General features: G+C 38.9%; 1 protein-coding gene across 3 annotated transcripts in view; it reads left to right on the forward strand.

The window, feature by feature from the left end:
- The first annotated feature begins 2394 nt into the window (after window positions 1–2394).
- LOC124139073 (high affinity cationic amino acid transporter 1-like) overlaps window positions 2395–17269 on the forward strand; it is a 62737-nt gene continuing 47862 nt past the window's right edge. For 2 of the 3 annotated variants that reach the window (XM_048394171.1, XM_048394173.1), the window contains exon 1: window positions 7887–8124. The gene's annotated coding sequence lies outside the window, so the exon portion shown is untranslated. Of the gene's footprint in view, window positions 2565–7886; window positions 8125–17269 lie in introns of those variants that run through there. The other variant, XM_048394172.1, reaches the window with a different exon arrangement.

Raw genomic sequence — 17269 nt, forward strand, 5'->3', positions numbered from 1 at the left:
AAGGATCACCACATTAAAAGGTGGTGACCAATGATCAGTCAGATCACCCGTCAAAATGAGAGTATCTGCCCAAACCTAAAACGTAAAAAAATCACAAAAACAAATTCATATTCTAAAAGACACAACCTCTCAGTAGCGCCTTTGTGATCAACGTTATCCTTTAATTAAAATTTTATTATAAATTATTAATTAAAATCCGATCTAAGTTCTCGCTACCGGTAAACAAAGATCTGAGGACACCCCATTTCGGGTCACGTCAGACCAACCTTTCGCGAACTTTGACCGACCAATGGAATGACTGACAAGAAGTCGACATTAGCCAATCAGAAGGCAGCTTTCTTGTGCTTGACGGCACTAATTTCAAATTGGCGACTACGCTTCGAAACATATTTTGACAAATTATCGATTCCAAATTTTAAACCTGAACAAAAGAACATTTTAAACCTGAACAAAAGAAATTTTAAACCTGAACAAAAGAAATTTTAAACCTGAACAAAAGAATTATCGATTCCAAATTTTAAACCTGAACAAAAGAACATTTTAAACCTGAACAAAAGAAATTTTAAACCTGAATTATCGATTCCAAATTTTAAACCTGAACAAAAGAACATTTTAAACCTGAACAAAAGAAATTTTAAACCTGAACAAAAGAAATTTTAAACCTGAACAAAAGAATTATCGATTCCAAATTTTAAACCTGAACAAAAGAACATTTTAAACCTGAACAAAAGAAATTTTAAACCTGAACAAAAGAACATTCTGCATGGAATGGCTCATAGATTGTCTATATTGTATTGATTCAGTCGTTAAGCCCGTAAATATCGTTCGGAATACACCGTGTTAATGTTTTCGAGTTTGCATGATTAGAAATCACATTCCGACTGTCACTTTCATGATCTGGTAAGCGACGCTTTGATTGGTCGGATGAAAGGTCGTTCTGACGTGACCCTTAATGGTATGTCCTCAGATCTTTGTTTAGCGGTAGCCAGAACGAAGATCAGATTTTAATGATATTGTGCAGTGTTGCGTCCCTTGGGCATGCCAGAAACCTATGACCGTGAGTTCGAATCCCGGTTCGCCCCGATTATGTTTCTAGGTTTGTCTGCACCATACCCGTGCTAGTGAGACCTGCATCACTTCAGGCTTTCCTCCCGCATTAAGCTGACACGCCATGACATAAATGGAATACTGTTGAAAGTGGCGTTTCACCTCCCACGCTCACTCACATGTCATATACATGCATGTTTTGCTCCGAATTGATAAGAATACCACAGTTAGGCATTTATATCTTTTGTTCATCAGCTGATAGAAAACAAACTGAGAGTTGTTCCCCCTAGATCTATTTCATTCGGAAAATATCGTAAATATCCGCAGAATGGCGTCTTACATCTCGTTTAACGCCACACTCAGCAATATTCCAGCGGCGGTTTGGCAATAATCGAGTCTGGACCGGACAATCCAGAGATTGACATCATGAGAATCAATTGGGATATGATGACATCCATCAACCAAGTCAGCGAGCCTGACCACCCGATCCCGTTAGTCGCCTCTTACGACAAGCATGGGTTGCGGAAGGCCAATTCTAACCCAAATTTTCACGGGACAAAAAATAAATAGGTGTAATACAAAACACTCGTATAGTATGCTAGATGAAAATAAGTGTCATTACACAATTTCACTGTAAATCTTAGACGCAGATAAGAAAATAGAGAATTTAAAAACTGTCAATTAGGGGATAATTAACAATATTCCTAATAACAAGATGTTACTGATTAAAGTATCATACAATCCAATAACTCTGATGTTATCAGTTCAGTTGTCATAGTGCTAAAACATTTTCTGTCGGATAGTTTTTGTATATCATATAAATCACGTAACTGTCAATTGTACAATGGACCATGCTGCCTTAAATACCGAATATGATGTCTGCCTGTCTGTCTGCCTGATCAAGAATTAAGTTTCACAGTTAAATAGTGAAAAGTGATTGCAGTTGTATCTTTATTTTCACCAAAATATAGATTAATGTGGAAATATAAATAAATTTAAACGTTTTTTTATTTCATTTTTCTGAGATTGGAATTATTGGTTTCGAATCCGTAAACCGAAATATACAAACAAGTGTCGACATAGTTAGGGTCTATCAACACCCAACATGAGGTGAAATACAAATATTCGAAAGCGACGTAATACTACTTCAAAACACGCTGTCATTATTTGTCATAATTCCCCATAGCAACAATTTATCTTTCTACACTTGTCCAAACAAAGTATGCGAAAGTTTAAAATACACAGGCAAGAAACAATACGGGTAGAAGCTGGCGGGATCCACGCCCACACTCGGCGTGACGTCACGTGCCTTCTCGCTTGTATCAAGTGACAGCGGTTATAGCATGTGATCAAATCACGGTCTACATCCATGATATGCAAAGTACTGGATGGTCAAGTTAGCGACAATCAGCAGCAGATAAAGAATATCAAGACATTCTCCGACACTCGTACGTGGCCTACATCGAGATATCTGCAGCTGTATCACCTGTAATTATTTATATCAAAGGAACCGCCAGGTGAGTGAGAACTGTGCTGTATTTTCCGTCAGTTGTGTTATATTGGAAGTGTACGTCGGCCATTTGTGATGGTGTTATGGAAGAAATATGATATCGTTTGTGATTAATAACGTTGAGATAACATGTTCATGATGTCGATAAATTTACGCCCTCATTTTATTAATATGCTTTTCACAATGTCAAAACCTGGAACGTCATATGGTACCTGAAAAAAGATAATATAATAATTAATTTTGTGGTATTAAAAGATCCTTCGATTATCTTCACTCAAAGTGGATGAGTGCGAGAGCTGAGAAGGGGGGAATTATAAAATGGAATTGCTTATTCAATTAAACGTGTGTTCTGGTGTCTCTAAAAGGAACAATTAAGAACCGTATACATAAACAGGGAAACCCTGTAAGTCCGGAAATCCTGCTTACCGGACTATTATTATTACGTCTATATATAGCTATATTTAAACTAGCACATGACTCTTTAATTCGGACACTTATTCAGTATAAACATTAAATTGCAATAAAAACTCCGTGTTAATGTTGATTTATAAATCAGACGATCTTGAATGGTAAAGGTCAATATTGGGTCTATATTGTAAACTAATTACCCCGTGACAAAGCACCTGGGAGATGACGGTTATGTCCTGCTTGACACATACACACAGCGTGCAAAAGTATTTACAACTCTGTTGTCGTATTGGTTTTGAGTGTGTGTGTGTGTGTGTGTGTGTGTGTTTGAGAGAGAGAGAGAGAGAGAGAGAGAGAGAGAGAGAGAGTGTGTGTGTGTGTGTGTGTGTGTGTGTGTGTGTGTGTTTGAGAGAGAGAGAGAGAGAGAAAGAGAGAGAGAATAACACACTACTCATGCAGCATGACGTTATGATAGCATGGGCATCGTCCATGTGTCCGTCCTTAGGGGGGCCCGGGTGGCCCAGTCGTCTAAGGCGCCCCAATTCACGCTGCAGGGTTGCCTCCCTTGGGCACCCCAGAACCCTATGGTCGTGGGTTCGAATCCTGGATCGTCACGATTATGTTTCTAGGTCTGTCAGAACAATACCCGTGCTCAAAGTGATAAACTTCTGAGACCTGCATCACTTCAGGCTTTCCTTCCATCTTAAGCTGACACGCAATGATATAATTAGAATACTGATCAAAGCGGCATTAAACCCAATTCACTCACTCACCGTGTTTCTTTCGCGAGGGTGCTTGGTTACAAAAGGTTCATAGCAACCATTGCTGGTCGTAGGAGACCCTATAGGCGTGGGACATTGTCAAAATATCAATCACCGGTTCAGATTTTATAAAAACTGAGCTGTTGCACAACAAACAAATAAACATGACTGCTGTGTAGTTATTTTTTTTGGAAAGGACTATGTTTGATCGTGATAAAAATGAATTCAGCATCGTACTACAAATAGAAGTAACGTGCTAGTATCACTGTTGATCACGAAATATACTGTGGGAAAGAAATACAGTAACATGGCAAAACTGCTGAATATCCAGACGATGTTGATCATTGCTAACCATGAGATCACTGGATTGTCTGATCCAGTTTCGATTATGTGGGTTTGGTTGTTTTTGTTTATTTAACGCCCCACTCAGCAATATTCCAGCTATATGACGGCGGTCTGTAAATAATCGAGTCTGGACCAGATAATCCAGTGATTGATATCATGAGCATCGATTCACGCAATTGGGATCGATGACATGCTTCAGCCAAGTCAGCGAGTCTGACCACCCGATCCCGTTAGTCGCCTCTTACGACAAGAATAGTCGCCTTTTACAGCAAGCATGGGTTGCTGAAGACCTGTTCTACCCTGGATCTTCATATGTACATGCTGCAGTCAAAGAGCTGCCTGTGAGTCATGTCTGAGTGTCGCCTTGACAACAATATGACAATGTGATGTTTGTATATGATTTCACACAAATTGTGATTAAAAACATACCACACAAAATAACCTCCACTCCAAAAAGCACCGAAACAATCAGTCTGTTGTTTCCAAAATTATGTTCGTGTCACCGTAAAAATACGTAATTGCAAAAGTGTTTATTCGTCAATAAATATTAATGGAACGCTTTCTTCGCTGTTTTTTTTAGGCTTATTAATGTTTTGACAAAGTTAATATCCATTTTCATTGCAGAACATTATTATTAAGTGATATTCATATATATATATATTCCATATATATTCATTACTGTTTTAATGATCCAACAGTTTATAGTGATATGATAAACTATCAATTGTATATGTTATTACATTTGGTCTGATAAGAGTAATAAATAGGTGTTTCAAAAATTGCCGAAGCAGCTGGATTGAAAATTGAATTGGGTTGCCATCATTGGTGGAAATACGCAAGTAAAATTTCAGCTTCATTGGTCCATTGGTAACTGAGATGTCTACGGTAGGCAATGGACGGCTGACGTCGGACAAACAAGCCATGACATATTACTTTAAGTGAGTGAGTGAGTGAGTATAGTTTTACGCCGCTTTTAGCAATATTCCAGCAATATCACGGCGGGGGACACCAGAAATGGGCTTCACACATTGTACCCATGTCGGGAATCGAACCCGGGTCTTCGGCGTGACGAGCGAACGCTTTAACCACTAGGCTACCCGACCGCCCCTATTACTTTAAGACCCGTGAAGATCCGGAATAGAATAGGTGACCAACTGATCCCGTTTGCCTTCTTATTACAAACATAGGTTACTGAGGACCAATTCTCGCAGATACTGAAAATCAGGTGACAACCCGATTATATTAGAATCGTTATTTTCGGTATATTTGCATGCATTTGACAAAGCAGTTATATGTTGCTTTTGAGGAGAATTGACTCTTAGAAGTCAACATGTTGCTATCACTGAAGTGATGCAGACAAGGATGCTGCCAGTCTGCTCAAATGACACCTGAATATTGACCTTGAAACATTGTAAGAACTGCGATGGTTAAAAGTTATATTGCTATATCATTGTAATAGGTTTACGCTTGAAAAAGTATTGCGATATCATAATCAGTAACTTTACGTACCCATATTCCCCTGGGGCAAGAACCGTGAAGATCCGGGGTAGAATAGGTCTTCAGCAACCCATGGCATGCTTGCCCTAAAAGACGACTTTGCTTGTCGTAAGAGGCGACTAACGGGGTCGGGTGATCAGGCTCGCTGACTTGGTTGATGCATGTCATCGTGTCCCAATTGCGTGGATCAATGCTCATGAAGTCAATCACTGGATTGTCTGGTCCAGACTAGATTATTTACAGACCGCCGTCATAAAGCTGGAATATTGCTGAGTGCGGCGTTAAACAACAAACAAACAAACAAACAAACAAACAAACAAACAAACAAACTTTTAGTCAGGTGAGTTAAAAATGACAAAGTATTTTTTTGTAATCACGATTTCCATTTGTTCGATTAATACATATTTAATTGATAATTTACTATGGATTAGGCCAGGTTAAGTATGTGACACCAGACAGTTTACAAAGAGAGACTGGTGCATGTTATTGCTTATAATACGGCCACAATGTCAGCCAGACAGGTGAACAGGTGTGCGAACGCAGCTGTGCAGGTGTGAAGCTATTAAGCACAGGCAATTTAGACCATATGTCCTAGTGACATATGTTAGGTACCGTATTCGACATAATAAGCGCCCAGGGCGCTCTCAAAATTAGAAATAGGGGACTCTTATTGGAATACAATTTTGGTGAAAAAAAAGAGTTAAAAGATCGTAAATTTCGTGATTTATGCTGACAGCCTGAAATGATACAAAAGAAAAGTCTGTGCGTATTAGACACGACAGATATATTTTTCCAGAATTTAATTGCCCATGATATGGGGTACATATAACACACGAGTGCGTATTATACACGGATAAATAAGTCTTGTGTACATTGATCACTTGGAAGAGGTGCTAATTGGGATTGTTCACTGGCCAATATATTAGCAAAAATCGCCGTGGGCGCTTATTAGAGCGGGGCGCTTATTACGTCGAATACGGTATCTCGAATAATAAATAACTTTTCTATTATATCCCATGTGTCAAAAACAATATCTTTCTGCATTGCATGCTGGTTATATTTGAGAAACCGATACTGTTTTTGCTTTTTTTAAATTATTAACAAGATTTGACAAATATACGATTTTGTTGTATCTTTTATAGATTATGTATTTAAGATCTTGTTTAATAGATTCTTATAGTGACCTTTCCGTGGGTTTATACAGTGTAGACAGGTCCCGTGAAGATCCGGGTTAGAATTGGTCTTCAGCAACTCATGTTTGTGGTAAAAGGCGACTTTCGGGATTGGGTGGTCAGGCTCGCTGACTTGGTTGATGCATGTCATCGTATCCCAATTGCGTATGGATCGATGCTCGTGATTCTAATCACTGGATTATCTGGACCAGACTCGATTATTTACAGACTACCGGAATATTGCCGAGTGCGGAGTTTAAAAAACCCAACCAAACAAACATAACAGTGTAGATGGCAATGTTAATGTACTCTTGCAGATTAATTACAAGTATGGTTTTTAGTTTGGATTCCGGGTCAGAAAAGAACCTGTGCTAATATAGTCGTGTGACACCTCCCCCCCCCCCTTTCCTTTCCCAAATGAGTGACCAGTCCCTAGCAATCATTATAGAATAACCCACGAGGTACGAGTGATTACGGAAAAAAATAGTTCCGTTGTCCAATGAAAATTGATCTTTGTTCAACTGACCAATCATCTTCGAGAATCACTAATTGCACAATGTGCAAATATTAAAAAGTTATTAACTGCATATTTGAGCCCATATGGGTGATGATACCAAACCATCAGCAAGAACCAGAGCCATCATGCACATTATCTAAGCTATTTTATGGATACCAAAAGACCCGTGAAGGTTCTGGGGTAGAATAGGTCTTCAGCAACCCATGCTTGCCGTAAAAGGCAGCTAAGCCTGTCGTAAGAGGCGACTAACGGGATCGGGCGGTCAGGCTCGCTGACTTAAATTGGTTGATAGATGTCATCGTGTCTCAATTGCGTGGATTACAGACAGCCGTTATTTTGCTGGAATATTGTTGAGGGATAGTTATTGAAAAAATACGTACACCACTAGTTGATCGAAATGTGTCGTTATCATCAGAGACCATACGATAGATTATTATTATTATATAGTCTCTGTTATCATGCTTATTTTTATTTCCATATGATAATTCATCCCGATGAATTTATCCAATTATCAATCACATGTTCGCTACAACGGAACAGCTAAAAAAACAGGAATGAATAATCTCAAAAACAATCCCCCGTTTTAGGGCGCGGTATAGTGAAGGACAACATGACGAGGAAGTTGAACTTTCATGTCAGGTGACACACTCGTTTTGTTACCTGTAAACCAACGCATGGGGTCACGTGTGTATAACGACCCTGTTTTGCAGACAATGTAGGATGTACCTAAACAGTGTGTCTATCCAGAACACAGTTATCCGTGAATTTGAACTCTAATCAGCTCTAATCAGCCGATAATCCTATCGGCGATCACTTCACAGATATTGTCGTAAGCATGCCAAGCCTTCGCGTGCAAAAGAACTCAAAGTAAGTACATTACAGTAACTATATATATATCTTTTCAACCAGCTGGGAATATGAACTGTTTGAACAATACATATAACGTCCCTATTCAATGTATAAGTAAATAAATAAGTCTTCACTGTTTACCTGAAAACTGTATTACTACAGAACTGGATGACAAATTTACAACAGAACAAAAACATATGTTACCATAAAAAGGTATTCTATATTTAATGGCTGAGTTGAACTGGATTGCAACCAAATTAATTCTTAGCCATGGAGAATCTGTAGACACTTGTAAACAAAATTAACAAAGCAAAAAATTTGGGAAATGGACTTGAATATTGATTTATTAATGTATTAGGTAATATTGAATTTGTAAATGTATTTCAGATTTTAAAATAACATTAAGTATGTGATATATTATTCACCAGTCCAAAATGCAAGATTTGACAGTTATCATGGTTATCTTGTGTCATATGTTTATATAGTCTTTTATCTTATTTTCTGCTATTAAAGTATTAATATTATTTATACAGTTCTAATATGAAAAAAAATGTCTACAAATTCACTCCCGTTTTTTCTATGAATTCACTGTAAATTGTGTCTACGAGTTGGCTGTGTCTACTATTTGGCAATGCATATGAATTCACTGCATCCCATTTGAATCAATGTCGGACAGTAGGGCAGTGTGTTTGTGGGTAAACAAAGGGGACAGGGAAATGTTATCAATTTGTGACAGAGCTGGTTCAGCGTGACCTAAACACCCTGCGTGGAGCTGGAGTCTTGTTTGACCCCGCCCATCCCCCTTCATGATCTGCATGTACATACATAGGTTGTGCTACATTAAAGAAGATTTGTTCTTCACACCCTGCAGTGATTGGCAGCAACCTAGACACAAAGAAAAATATAGAGTAAACCCCAGCCCCCCCCAATAAAAAAACAAAACAACATACACATACACACACGTGCACATATATGCACGCACGCTCTCACACTCACACACACACACACACAGACGCCACACACACACACACAGACACACACGCCACACACACACACACAGACGCCACACACACAGACGCCACACACACACCACACACACACACACACACAGACACACACGCTACACACAGACACACACGCACACACACAGACAGACACGCCACACACACAGACACATACGCCACACACACACAGACACACATGCCACAGACACAGACACACATGCCACACACACACACACACACAGAGACACACACACACACACACACACACACACACACACACGCCACACACACACACACACAGAGACACATACGCCACACACACGCCACACACGCCCCACCACACATGCATATACATATATATGCATGCACACAACAATCCATCCATCCATCCATCCATTTGTTGGTAAACCTCACCAGGAGCTGGGTTCGCCCCGATTATGTTTCTAGGTTTGTCAGAACCATACCCGTGCTCTAGGTTTCAGTGAAGTGGTAAACGTCTGAGGCCTGCATCACTGTGGACTTTCCTCCCACATTAAGCTGACAAACTGTGATATAACTGGAATAATGTTAAAAGCGGCATTAAACCGAACTCACTCACTCACTCAGAGCTACAGATAAGCAGCATATTTGCTTAAAATACCCCCCCTCCCCCCCCCCGACAAATATTCAAAACCCAATTACTTTAAATTAACTTGCGTACAGAAACGCAACCATTAAATGAAAAACTCAAATTATAAAAACAGCTTTCATAAATACCCAATGAAGCTTTTTCAGCATGTGAACAAAGGAGGTAATTTCCGAAACACAATTACGAGCTAATTTACTTTCCGAGTCAAGTCTATATGTTTAGAACAGTTCGGTACATCAAAAACATTATTTCTCTTTTTTTTAAAATCTTAAAATGTTCACTTATTTTGGGAAAAAAACCAATAGAGTGATGAATAGATGAGTGAGTGAGTGAGTATGGTTTTACGTCGCTTTTAGTAAATATTCCAGCAATATCACGTCAGGGGACACCAGAAATGGGCTTCACACATTGTACCCATGGCGGGAATCGAACCCGGGTCTTCAGCGTGACGAGCGAACGCTTTAACCACTAGGCTACCCGACCACCCCGAATAGATGAGTGAAAACATTTTGGTTACCCAATAAAATATCTAAGAACCCAATCAAAATAGAAACCCTAGAGTAAAAACAATTGCTCAAAAAGTTATCTGGAGCTCTGCTCACTGCTATCGCAGCTTTAGCGTCACTGATCACACAATCTCTCGTTACAGTCTGTCCCATTAAGTGACCTCCTCTCAGGTTCACCTCAGTACAGTCAGTGTCCTCTCATCTGCATGTTCAATACAATCTTCCAGAGGCAAGGGTGTCCTCTAACTTACCGTATTTGACGTAATAAGCGCCCAGGGCGTTCTCAAAATTAGAAATAGGGGGCTCTTATTAGAATATTATATTGGTGAAAAAAACAGAGTTGAAAGATAAATTTTGTGGTTTATGCTGACAGCCTGAAATGTTTATATATGACGGATATATTTTTCTAGAATTTAATTGCCCATGATAAGGGTGCATATAGCACACGAGTGCGTATTATACGCGAAAAAATAAGTCTTGTGTACATTGATTAATCGGAAGGGGTGCTAATTGGGATTGTTTGCTAGACAATGTATTAGCAAATATCGCCGTGGGCGCTTATGAGAGAGGGGCGCTTATTACGTCGAATACGGTATATCAAAGCCTAGTGTATAGTGAGTGAGTGAGTATGGTTTTACGCCGCTTTTAGCAATATTCCAGCAATATCACGGCGGGGGACACCAGAAATGGGCTTCACACATTGTGCCCATGTCGGGAATCGAACCCGGGTCTTCGGCGTGACAGGCGAACGCTTTAACCACTAGTGTATAGAAACTAGACTTTGATATAGGCTAGTGGACCAGTTTATAACAGGTGACATGAACATTTTTCTGTATATGTTCATAGTTAAATCATACATGATTAATGTCATCTTGTGATGTCTATAAATGTCCTCATCTGGTCATATTACCATTATGATAGCAAAATGGCCTGATCAAGTTAATTTGTGGCAGAAAGACACCAACTGAGTATGCAGACATAGTATCTCATTTCACTGGACTTTAAATTTGTGAAATATGATATTGGAAAGTGAAATGTATATCAGGGTTTGACTTAGCTATATAAAACATGCACCAGTGCAACCTATTATTGAAAATGCAACCTAATATTTATGTCTACATGCACATGTGTATGTAAAATATAGTTTTAAATTTGTGTCTGATTAACCCTTCACAACATCAGTCTTTGAACACGCTCAGTACCTCTATGATACATTTACCATACTCCATCACTAATCCCTGTGTCTTCAGCAACCCATGCTGACTGTTAAAGGCGACTATGCTTGTCGTAAAAGGCGACTAACGGGATCGGGTGGTCAGACTCGCTGACTTGGTTGATGAATGTCATCTATCCCAATTACGTGGATCGATGCTCATGATGTCAATCACTGGATTGTCTGGTCCAGACTCGATTATTTACAGACCGCTGTCATATAGCTGTGATATTGCTGAGTGTGGCGTTAAACAACATACAAACAAACAAACTTTAGGTCAGGTGAGCTAAAAATGACCAAACCAACCAACCAACCAACCAACTAATCCCTGTGGTATGTGTATTCATGACCCAGTCTTCTGAGGTCTGACGTTTTACTTATTTAGACAGGTTTGTGCATCTATGTTTCAACTTTGATAAATTTATGGGACCAGGGTGCAACCTGGCTTTGTCTGGTGCAACTAGGTTTTCATGTCACGATTCACCTGGTGCAACATTGGTGCAAGTTAAATGAAGTTCATTCAAATGAACCATGTTTGAGTTATAGTCTGTATGTGAAAGTGAAAAATATAAACATGAGCAATAAAAATAATTATCAGTACCAGTAAGTTCCTTACATATTTGTTTAGTTATCTGAATTAGACAACAGCTAATGTCTCCAGGGTGCCCCCACATAGATGGATAATAGAGGTGTTATTTGAGCAAAAGGCCTAATAGAGGTGTCATTTGAGAAAAAGGCTTATTGGAGGTGTCATTTGAGAAAAAGACCTAATAGAGGTGTCATTTGAGAAAAAGGCCTAATAGAGGTGTTATTTGGGAAAAAGACCTATTAGAGGTGTCATTTGAGAAAAAGGCCTAATAGAGGTGTCATTTGAGAAAAAGGCCTAATAGAGGTGTCATTTGAGAAAAAGGCCTAATAGAGATGTCATTTGAGAAAAAGACCTAATAGAGGTGTTATTTGTGAAAAAGACCTAATGGAGGTGTCATTTGAGAAAAAGACCTTATAGAGGTGTCATTTGAGAAAAAGACCTAATAGAGGTGTCATTTGAGAAAAAGGCCTAATAGAGGTGTTATTTGAGAAAAAGACCTAATAGAGATGTTATTTGAGAAAAAGGCCTAATAGAGGTGTTATCATGGTTATTTGAGAAAAAGACCTAAAACAGATGTTATTTGAGAAAAAAACCTCATAGAGGTGTCATTTGAGAAAAAGGCCTAATAGAGGTGTTATTTGAGAAAAAGACCTAATAGAGATGTTATTTGAGAAAAAGACCTAATAGAGGTGTCATTTGAGAAACAGACCTAATAGAGGTGTCATTTGAGAAAAAGGCCTAATAGAGGTGTTATTTGGGAAAAAGACCTATTAGAGGTGTCATTTAAGAAAAAGGCCTAATGGAGGTGTCATTTGAGAAAAAGACCTTATAGAGGTGTCATTTGAGAAAAAGACCTAATAGAGGTGTCATTTGAGAAAAAGGCCTAATAGAGGTGTTATTTGAGAAAAAGACCTAATAGAGATGTTATTTGAGAAAAAGGCCTAATAGAGGTGTTATCATGGTTATTTGAGAAAAAGACCTAAAACAGATGTTATTTGAGAAAAAGACCTAATAGAGGTGTCATTTGAGAAAAAGACCTAATAAGAGATGTTATTTGAGAAAAAAACCTCATAGAGGTGTCATTTGAGAAAAAGGCCTAATAGAGGTGTTATTTGAGAAAAAGACCTAATAGAGATGTTATTTGAGAAAAAGACCAAATAGAGGTGTCATTTGAGAAACAGACCTAATAGAGGTGTCATTTGAGAAAAAGGCCTAATAGAGGTGAAATTTGGGAAAAAGACCTATTAGAGGTGTCATTTAAGAAAAAGGCCTAATGGAGGTGTCATTTGAGAAAAAGACCTTATAGAGGTGTCATTTGAGAAAAAGACCTAATAGAGGTGTCATTTGAGAAAAAGGCCTAATAGAGGTGTTATTTGAGAAAAAGACCTAATAGAGATGTTATTTGAGAAAAAGGCCTAATAGAGGTGTTATCATGGTTATTTGTGAAAAAGACCTAAAACAGATGTTATTTGAGAAAAAGACCTAATAGAGGTGTTATTTGAGAAAAAGACCTAATAGAGATGTTATTTGAGAAAAAGACCTAATAGAGGTGTCATTTGAGAAACAGACCTAATGGGGGTGTCATTTGAGAAAAAAACCTAATAGAGGTGTTATGTGAGAAAAAAACATTCTTGAGGCTAATGCTAGGACTGCCATTGTGCCGATCCTAGTGCCCTTTATGGTTTAGTTAGAGAATAAGATGAATTCTTCAAACGTCTATGGAGGAGGCAGGCAGACATTTTGCAAATAATAACTCTTGGTGAGTATGGTGAGGTCGTTATGCGAAAGGTGGCTTGGGTGGCCCAGTCGTCTAGATCTTAGGTGCCACAATTCACTGTGCAGAGTTGCATCCCTTGGGCACGCCATAAACATCAAGCTCCTTCCCAGCGTGTGACACCTTCGTTACACTCTCGGTAACATCGCTGCCACCAGTGTAGTGCTGCCATTACAAGAATCTTGAAATTTGCCCTCTTTCCCCAAATGTAGTAACGTTTATACTTTTCGTTATGTCTTTGGGAATGCCATCATAGTGAATTTTGAAAAGGTTTACGACTGACCATATTTCCCGGATGAATTAACTTTTCGTTTGTTTGATCATATTGGTTCGAGATTGCAGACGAATGGAAAATCACTAAACTTTCCCCTAGCATTCTTAATATACCATCGACATGATTATTGAAATGAAATAGAAATTCAAATTGACGAACAAAGAAAATAATGAAGCAGGAGTAAGAGTATTCGGCGCCACGGCGGCCATCACTTGTTTGTAATAATAATGGTTGGTCGGCTGCGAGTTCAACTCCTAGCATGGTTGTGGCTACCAAGCACAGTGGGGAGTTTTGACTGGTGGCAGCGATAGTATAGAAAGCTCCGCAAATGGGCTATCACTGTGAGGAGCTTGCAAAACCAATGATTGTTGTTCGAATACCTGTTTCTAGGTTTGTCAGCACCATACCCATGCTCTCCCGAAGTGGTAAACGTCAGAGACCTGCATCACTTTGGGCTTTCCTCCCACGTTAAGCTGACACGCAGCGATATAACTGGAATACTGTTAAAAGCGGCGTTAAAATCAAACCTCTTATGGAAATAAACTACTCAGGGACCGAACCCCTGTAGTGGTCTGATTGGACATTGGCCACCAAGAGTTTTAGTCAGGTGAGCTAAATACAACGGTGACAAACTGAATCTCCCAATGGAAAAATACGGAATGAGAGACCTGATTACACTGGAAACGGACCCGTGAAGATTCCGGGGTAGAATAGGTCTTGAGCAACCCATGCTTGCTGAAAAGGTGACTCTGCTTGTCGTAAAAGGCGACTAACGGGATCGGGTGGTCAGACTCGCTGACTTGGTTGATGCATGTCATCGGTCCCAACTGCGTGGATCGATGCTCGTGATATTAATCACTGGATTGTCTGGTCCAGACTCGATTATTTACAGACCGCCGTCATATAGCTGGAATATTGCTGAGTGCGTTGTTGAACAACAAACCAACCAACCAACACTGGAAACCATTTCAAATACCTGGTTGTTTATGCACAATTGTTTCTGTTATTGATTCATTAGTCTTCATTTAATGATGTTGATACTTGATAAGTGTAACACAGCATAAGCATCAGACAGTGGCAATTACATATACATATACATATACAGTGGCATAAGCTGTTGAACACATGGCAGGCATGGCAGGACAAGATGCCTCGTAGAAGGACATCCCTTGTGAGGTAGGGTATATATGACAGTACTGATATGGCAGGTTAAATATGAAGATACTGTTATCCGTTGTGAAGGTAGGGTATATATGACAGTACTGATATGGCAGGTTATATATGAAGATACTGATATCCGTTGTGAAGGTAGGGTATATATGACAGTACTGATATGGCAGGTTATATATGAAGATACTGATACCCGTTGTGAAGGTAGGGTATATATGACAGTACTGATATGGCAGGTTATATATGAAGATACTGATATCCGTTGTGAAGGTAGGATATATATGACAGTACTGATATGGCAGGTTATATATGAAGATACTGAGGTCCCTTGTGAAGGTAGGTTATATATGGCAGTACTGATATGGTAGGGTATATATGGCAGTACTGATAATGCAGGTTATATATAAAGATACTGATGTTCATTGTGAAGGTAGGTTATATATGACAATACTGATATGGTAGGGTATATATGGCTGTACTGATATGGCAGGTTATATATAAAGATACTGATGTTCATTGTGAAGGTAGGTTATATATGACAATACTCAGATATGGCAGAGTATATATGGCAGTACTGATAAAGCAGGTTATATATAAAGATACTGATGTTCATTATGAAGGTAGGTTATATATGACAATACTGATATGGTAGGGTATATATGGCAGTACTGATAAAGCAGGTTATATATAAAGATACTGATGTTCATTGTGAAGCTAGGTTATATATGACAATACTGATATGGTAGTGTATATATGGCAGTACTGATATGGCAGGTTATACATGAAGATACTGATATCCGTTGTGAAGGTAGGTTATATATGACAATACTGATATGGTAGGGTATATATGGTAGGTTATATATGAAGATACTGATATCCGTTGTGAAGGTAGGTTATATATGACAATACTGATATGGCAGGGTATATATGGCAGTACTGATATGGCAGGTTATACATGAAGATACTGATATCCGTTGTGAAGGTAGGTTATATATGACAATACTGATGTGGTAGGGTATATATGGCAGTACTGATAATGCAGGTTATATATAAAGATACTGATGTTCATTGTGAAGGTAGGTTATATATGATAATACTGATATGGTAGGGTATATATGGCAGTACTGATATGGCAGGTTATACATGAAGATACTGATATCCGTTGTGAAGGTAGGTTATATATGACAATACTGATATGGTAGGGTATATATGGCAGTACTGATATGGCAGGTTAAATATGAAGATACTGATATCCGTTGTGAAGGAAGGTTATGTATGACGGCAAAAATGTCCCTTTTAAACTGTGAATTAAGATGGCAAACACTGCGTGCGCATAATCAAAATTATAACCATCATCACCCTTATCACCTCAGCTTTAACATCGTTTGATTCATATTTTATACAGAGCTACGGATTGCGAAATATGGTGAGCTCTTCTCGACCTTTTTCTGCCATGTTAAATTTCATGTGAATGACGGCGATTTGTTTATCATACACCTATGCCACATACACGTGACTATTATAATATCAAACAGCCAATTTGAAAAGGAAATTGATCAGATGCGTCAGAAATATTTACTTTTCCCCACTACACAGTTATTGGCGTGAGACTACTCACAACGGAAGTGTCTTGTTCAAGTAATGCACATTTGTATCGACTGAGTGTCATGGCGATTTAGCACGGCGCAAGAGATGAAATGGCTGCGCACATTGTCTTTCTCTTTATGATGCTGATTTAGAGAAAATATTCAAATCTTAGATATGGAAAGATAGCTCAGATCGTTGATACAAAGTTGGTATAGTGTATATTTATGTCGGGAAGTTCATGATCAAAACATAAGAATTGAATGACCAAGGCCGAATAGATCGACAGGGCACGTTCACATCATAGCTGTGCCGCAATTTCTTGTCTACCAGTTGTCTTTCATGCTCACCCGTTTTGACAAATAACTGCTGCTTTTTATCCCCCGCCGGGCCAGAATGGCCTGAAGGGGGATTATGTCGT

This window comes from Haliotis rufescens, unplaced genomic scaffold, assembly GCF_023055435.1.
Source record: "Haliotis rufescens isolate VD_foot unplaced genomic scaffold, xgHalRufe1.0.p SCAF_13, whole genome shotgun sequence".
Classification (NCBI taxonomy): Eukaryota; Metazoa; Mollusca; class Gastropoda; order Lepetellida; family Haliotidae; genus Haliotis; species Haliotis rufescens.